The sequence below is a fragment of the Primulina eburnea genome, chromosome 8, assembly GCF_022965805.1.
Source record: "Primulina eburnea isolate SZY01 chromosome 8, ASM2296580v1, whole genome shotgun sequence".
NCBI classification, from domain to species: domain Eukaryota; kingdom Viridiplantae; phylum Streptophyta; class Magnoliopsida; order Lamiales; family Gesneriaceae; genus Primulina; species Primulina eburnea.
The window spans coordinates 15,876,579-15,884,147 of record NC_133108.1 but is presented as its reverse complement, the minus strand read 5'-3'; the positions used below and the strand labels follow the sequence as shown (position 1 = coordinate 15,884,147).

The 7,569-nt window shown below is 33.0% G+C and overlaps 1 non-coding gene across 1 annotated transcript; it reads right to left on the bottom strand.

Annotated features, from left to right (window-relative positions):
* Window positions 1-6,996: 6,996 nt before the first annotated feature.
* On the bottom strand, window positions 6,997-7,102 carry LOC140840307 (small nucleolar RNA R71). Its single transcript, XR_012119893.1, has one exon. It is a non-coding gene; the product is annotated as a small nucleolar RNA R71 (small nucleolar RNA).
* Window positions 7,103-7,569: the final 467 nt, after the last annotated feature.

Genomic DNA, 7,569 nt, shown 5'->3' with positions numbered 1-7,569 from the left:
TTCTAGTATTTTTTTTAAGTATTCTAACACATTATTATACAATATCTTTTCTTCAAAAATATATTATAATGAATCTTTGTTATTTTTATTTATAATATTTATTTATTTAACTTAAGGAATTACAAAAATAATTGTAAATATTTGTATATTTGATAATTATTGTATGTCTCATTGTGGATTTAAGTTTCTTGAATAAATTTGTTTTTAATGAAATAATAAATATTTAAAAAAATTCAAAATTAATATATTTAAATATATATATGAGAAATATTTTTATTATTTAAAAATTAATTAATGGTTGAAAATTGAAATATTATTAAATATAACATTAATTTACATTTTTTTAGTATGAATTTTTTTTGCGAAAACTATGTATAGCAATAGTCTAAGGGTGTAAAGGAAATATATATACATAATATATATATATATATATATATATATATATATATACATAATATATATATATATATATATATATATATAATATATATATATATATATATATATATATATATATATTTATATATATATAGGTAAATTTATATCTATTTATTTCGTAAATGAAATGAACATGGTCCTCGGGAAAATCTTTATAAGGGTGAGTACAATGGATATGAGAGAGATTTATTTCGTAAATGAAATGAACATGGTCCTCGGGATCATGATCTAATATTTACGATAGTCTAAGGTATAGTTTGGTACAATAGATATGAGAGAGATTGATAAATAATCCTTCTTATCTCACGTTTGGTATCTTTTTAGAAAGCCTATGATAATATCATGTGCCTGTGATAAATAATTTATACAAAGATAAAATATCCATTTTATGAGATGTGTTAATTTAATTTAATAATAAAAAACACCACAAATGATTTAATTGCCCTCAATATATAAAAATCCTAAACCCTATCTATGATCAAGTTCTAAATTAGTATCACTAGATGATAATTATATAAATGATTTTTATAAATATCTGCTAGTAGGTAGAAATTAAAATCAAATAAATATTTTTATTTATTTTTATATATTATATAATATGATAATTATATAAATATACTCGAGATAATTATATAAATGATTTTTATAAATATCAATAAAATTATTAGTATCACCCATTAACCTTAAAAATTGATATATGACTTGACCCACAAAATTATTAGTATCATATTTATATAATATATAAAATTAGGTAAAAATAAATAAATCATGCAAACACTGTCGGCGTATGAACAAAGAAGAAATATGAACTCAAGCCACAACTTTGAAATTATAAAATTTATTATGATAAAGTTAATTTTGTCATTACAATCTAATATATAAATTAATCACTCTTATTAAAATTATGCTAAACATTAAATATAATATCCAACATCTGATTTATCCTTAACTTATCTTTATATTATATATCACATGTTTATCTTATCACGTGTATCAAACTATGCATGTAGAGGAAATTAACCCTACCATTGAAGCATAAGATTACGTTTCAATACCCATAAAAGTTGGGAATTGGTGGAATCCATAATTAAATTAAGTTTGGAAAAAAATCGTACGTTGATTTGAAAATTTTAAATAATTTACGTAAAGTTGTACATTTCTTATTTTCTTTATTTGTAAGCAACTTCCGTCATCTTTTGTCGCCATTCCAACTTCTTCGCTTTTTGGTTTATATATATTTTTTTGAAAATTAATCCCTCAAAAATATAAACAACGGTCCATTTTAAATAACACCCTTAAATTGATGATGGGAATTGAAATTAAAAAAATTTCATGAGGATGAAATAAAAAAATTTTGCTCTACATAAATAAATTAAATTTTAAAAAAAATCTTGGGATGATATTGGATTCTACCCCATAATATATTTTTTATTGAGAAATTTTTTAAAAAATAATTTTCTAGTTAATTTAAGGATAAATTAGATAAAAATCTTCCATTCAAGTTCCATTTTAGGATTCACTCCCTTCGGCATAAAAATTTAATTTGAACTCTCCAATTTTGACAAAGTTATAAAAATTATCCTTGAGTTTATAACTGAGCTAGAAATGGTATCAGAACCGATGTAAAATTATTTCAAATATACAATGCCATTATTGTTGTGTAATTAAATGTTTCTCAAAAAATATGGATTTGAACATATGTTCAAGATTAAATATTATATTACTTACATCAATATTTTCAAATATTTACAAGAAGAGCTAATTAGAATTAGATGTCACACACTTGCTCTATACTTGACATGATTACCATAATCAAAATTGGATTTGAATGATATATCTATATTATGAAGCAATTTAAACAAGAGGCATCAATATGACGGTTTATAAAAATTTAGGCATGATATGCCTATATTTTGAATACATCAACACTCAAGCAACAATAACTATATGTAATACACCAACACTCAAGCAATAATAACAATATATACATATAATCTTATCCTTATATACAAACATATTCCATATCATTATACACCTTGTAAAACTTGTTTCAAACCTTGACATTAATTCATTATAATACATATGCGGAAGCAATACAATAAGACATCCCAGTTCTTGTCGAGGTGAGGCACGTCACAAGCATCCATTAGCGAACCAACATCCTATGTATCTTCATTACCCGATCTTGTAATACATGAGCTACGTGAGTTTATAAAACTCAATTAGTTGTCACTTATACGTATCAATATGCATAGAAGGAACATACATATCAAGTCGTGATAGACAATGAATCTTTAAACCATGTCATACTATAGCATATATTCATGTTCATTTTTGTACTTGAGCCTCATCAGTTGATCTATACTACCGTGCTTGCTTTATTATATAGCTACTAATGTGTTGGACGTCAGGGAGCACCTTTGGCAACCCCACACCCCATGAACATATATTGGCCAATAGGTTTGGTGGACTTAAAACCACCCATGATGTCAACAAGCTCTATATCATGTAAATCAGTCCTTTTTCTTTCATGTTCATGTCATAGCACTCATCTTCAATATTCATTAGTTCCTTTCATATTTAATACATAACAATAGAATATGGTACTATGTTTTCATCAATAAGCATACTAACAATGTACATATATCAATAATCAATGGAAGACATTTAAAATCATAATATTACTCATGTATTACTTCAAGAACATGCCAACTTACAGTCCAAGCGTAAGAACACAGGTTTGGGACGATGTTTCTCGCTCTTATGCTGTCAAATATATCAAAATCCAATCACTATGTCTATATGGTCTTCTACATATATAACAACCATTAAAAAGATGAACACTTACAACTCTAGTATGCTCTTGTGATGGAAAACTAAATTATAACTCCAAAATGATGAAAGAAATGAAGATGGGAGCTTTTGGGAAGAAGGTTTCTTGTTTATTTTGTGTTTTGTTGTGAAGAAGGGGGGAGGAATGGTAAAGAAGCTTTAAGAAGTCGAAACTTAACTTTTCCTAAGAAAGTCGACGCTCGGGCAGTATTTTTATACCACTCGAGCACGGAACATTCTGTCTAAGTACAGAATTTTGGGTGCACTGGCGCTCGGGCGGTCATTTTCTACCGCTCGGGCGCCACATGTTCTGCCTCTGCGCACTGCTTCATCAACAATCGCTCCAGAAACAGCTCTTCCCTTCATAATTTGAAACCGTGGTAAAGATAAAAGTTGTAGCCCTATGTCTTGGCTTGAATCTTCAATTGGTTTCATGTCATTTGGAGGTCTGAGGAAAACGTCTACCAAAATGTGTCATTGTAGGAATGATGATACACACGACACACTTCGGGGCCCTTTTGGCTTGTCTTCCACGATGATTTGGACAAAACCCAACACATGAAAGTTGTAGCATTATATATCAACTTTCTAATGGTTGTGGCCTCACACAATTTGGATCAATATTTGGATCAATATTCAAATCATTATGCTAAAACCCGTAAAAACTGCCATATTTTCATCTCATTTCCTATCAACTTCATTACACTACTTCTACCTACACATCTTACTATCACTATCTAAACACATATTCATTCTCAATACACCATGAACAATCTAGAAATCATATTCAATCTCTATATCGATACCTCAATCAACATGTAAAACATAATGAGCTAAATAACTAAATATTAAATGACATAAACAAATTATTATCATTTATACGAGTAACTGGGCATTACAATTCTCCTCTCTTTCAAAGAATTTCGTCCTTGAAATTTGACGTACCATATAGTTCAGGATATCTCTGTTGAATCTTGTCTTCCCGCTCTCAAGTTGCTTCTTTAATTGCATGATTGCGCCATAACAGTTTCACCAAGGATATTTCCCTGCTTCATAACACTTTTGATTTCCTATCGAGAATTGGACCGGCAATACTTCCTAGGAGAGATTCAATGCAAGATCCAATGGTTTGTAATGAAGAACATGAGAAGGATTGGCCAAATATTTCCATATCAAGGAAACATGAAAAACGTTATGAACATTTGACAAGTTCGGTGGTAAAGCAACTCGATAGGCTGTCTCCTATTCTTCCAAAGATTTCAAATGGACCGATATATCTTGGACTCAATTTTCCCTTCTTACCAAAACGCAGAATGCCCTTCAATGGTGATATTTCACAAATACATGGTCACCGACTTAGAATTCCAATCGACGACATCACACATCAGCATAGCTTTTCTGTCGACTCTGTGCAGTGTGAATTCTTTCTCTGATTTTGGTTACTAATTTGGCTGTTTGTTGTACCAATTGAGGGCCTACTAATTTTCTTTCTCCTATTTCATCCCAATGTACTGGGGACCAGCATTTCCTACCATATAATGTAGTATATGGTGCCATTCCAATGCTTGACTGATAGATATTGTTATATGTAAACTAAGACAACGGTAGTTTACTGTCCCAACTACCTGGAAAGTCAATAATACATGCCTGATAAGGGGTGCTTTTACGTGTTTATTGCATTAGTTTTAATTGTGTTTACATTGTGCATGCATGCATTTCATTTACTTTTTGTTCATTTTTTAGTAATTAATTGCTTTTGATTATGTCTCACTTGGGCATGATGAATTTGCAGGAAAAGGAGCCGGAAAACCAAAAAATTGGAACCAAAGTGCCAACTCAAGAAACTGAAGTGCAGCAAGGTCGGCGCTCGGGCGGTAGTTTTCTACCGCCCGAGCGCGAGCATTGATCACCAAAAGAAAAAATACAGAAGAGTCGGCGCTCGAGCGGTAGTTTTCTACCGCCCGAGCGCGAATGCTGCATGTTACGAGGTTAATTACAGAGAGTGTGGCGCTCGAGCGGTAGTTTTCTACCGCCCGAGCGCCATCTATTTTTGGCAAAATATTGTGTGCGATTCCTTACCTTATTTTGGAGAGGAGAATGATATGAAAAGGTGGCTTGGCCGATTTTTGGGGGGATTCAGACATAATTTTGAGAGCACAAAGGATTTTGGGAGAGCTTTTGCACTTGGATTGAAGATTCAACGGTTTCCGGGCATCGTTCTTCGCAGATTTCGTCACGCCTAGTATTTCTAGTTTAATTTCCTTTGTTTAAACATTGTTTTGCTTATTTTAATTATGAATTCTAGTAGCTAACTTCAATTATTTGTTGGGATTAAAGGGGATCCTACCCCGAACTTTTAGTTGGTTAATTTATATGTCGGTTTGTGATTTATTCTTGATTATTCTACGATTTTCATTGTGTCATTGAGCGTAGCTAACTTTAACGACTATTTTATATCACGAGTGAGTTCGAGAGAAAAAACTAGTGATAGGATCGAGTGGTGTAATTCGCGGATCTACAATTTGCATAGATATATGAAATTGGATACGTGCCGATAGTCATAGTCCTTAGGGTCGAAAACTAGGGGGTTTCATTAATCGAAATGCGATTCATTCTTGATAAATAATTAAAGACATTTAATTACTTCATTGAGTGAATTAGTTTGACATAGCTCGAGAGAGTGTGTTCAATTGAATAGGAAATCCTGTCGGAAGCGTAGAACACAACCGAACGAATTAATAAATTAATAAGGGGTAGGTGAACCAGAATTCCCAACAAATTCTTTTATCATTTGAAATGTAATCCATTGATTTAGCATTCATATTTCATCAATTAATCTTTGATCTTGTTTAATTAAATTTTCTTGAATTTTATTAGTCATAAAACAAACAATCAAATTTCGTCGCTAAAGTTTTAATAACTAAAATAATAATTGTTAAATACAGTCTCCAGTGGAACGATACTCGTATTCATATACACTATACTATTACTTGACATCGTGCACTTGCGATTACATTTTGAGCATACAAAATCATATTTTCTTGGGGAATTCATAGTGCAAGTTTTGCTCGATCAAGTTTTTGGCGCCGTTGCCGGGGACTGTTAATCTACAATTATATTTTTAGTTATTTTCTTTAGTGTATTTTATTTTTACCGAACTAACACTCCATATTTTAATTCAGATATCTCTTCCGGTGCATGCCAAAGTCACTTGACTTGGAGCTTGAGTGTGACCCTGAAATTGAAAGGACTTTCCGCAGGCGAAGACAACAGCAAAGACTTAAGGAACTGATGGAAAGGCACGAGCCAGAGCAGGAGGCGGAGCGCCAAAACGAGAGACGAATTGAATGCCACGCCGCATACCCATGTTAGAGTATGCCCAGCCTTCTTTGGATGGTGCACGCCCCAGCATTGTGAGGCCGATTGTGCGGGCAAACCAATTCGAAATAAAACCAGCCATTATCCAGATGATTCAGAACACCGTCCAATTTGGAGGAACTGCTGTGGACGATCCAAACACACACATCGCGGATTTTCTTGAGATTTGCGATACTTTTAAATTTAATGGAGTCTCTGATGATGCTGTTAGACTGCGTTTATTTCCTTTCTCTTTGCGTGATAAAGCTAAAGCTTGGTTGAATTGTTTACCTGTAGGTTCGATAGCTACATGGGAGGACATGGCGAAGGCGTTTCTCATCAAATACTTTCCTCCATCGAAGACCATGAAGCTGCGGGCAGACATCACAACATTTGCTCAGTTCGATCAAGAGTCACTATATGAGGCATGGGAGCGTTTCAAAGATCTATTACGAAGATGTCCACATCACGAGTTGCCACTTGGGTTAGTCGTTCAAACCTTCTATTATGGTTTGCTTACTCCTAACCGTACTATGATAGATGCTGCTGCGTGTGGGAACCTGTTGAGGAAGACTGCGGAAGAAGGATATGAGTTGTTGGAGGAGATGGCTGCTAGCAGTTATCATCCTCAATCTGACAGAAACAACCAGCGGAGAAGTGCAGGAGTGCACCAGGTAACTGATTTTTCTGCTATTACTGCACAACTTGATGCTTTAAACAGGAAAATAGATGGCTTGAACTTGGGTGGCACGGCTATGCGTTTGCAAGAGGTATTCTGTGAGAAATGTGGAGGTGAGCACTATGTGAAAGACTGTCAAGATGACAATCCATTCTATGTGCCCGAAGGAGTACCGGTGCATCAAGTGGGAGTCCAAAACCGCCCAAGGCATGACCCTTATTCGAACACATACAATCCTGGGTGGAGGCAACATCCTAACTTCT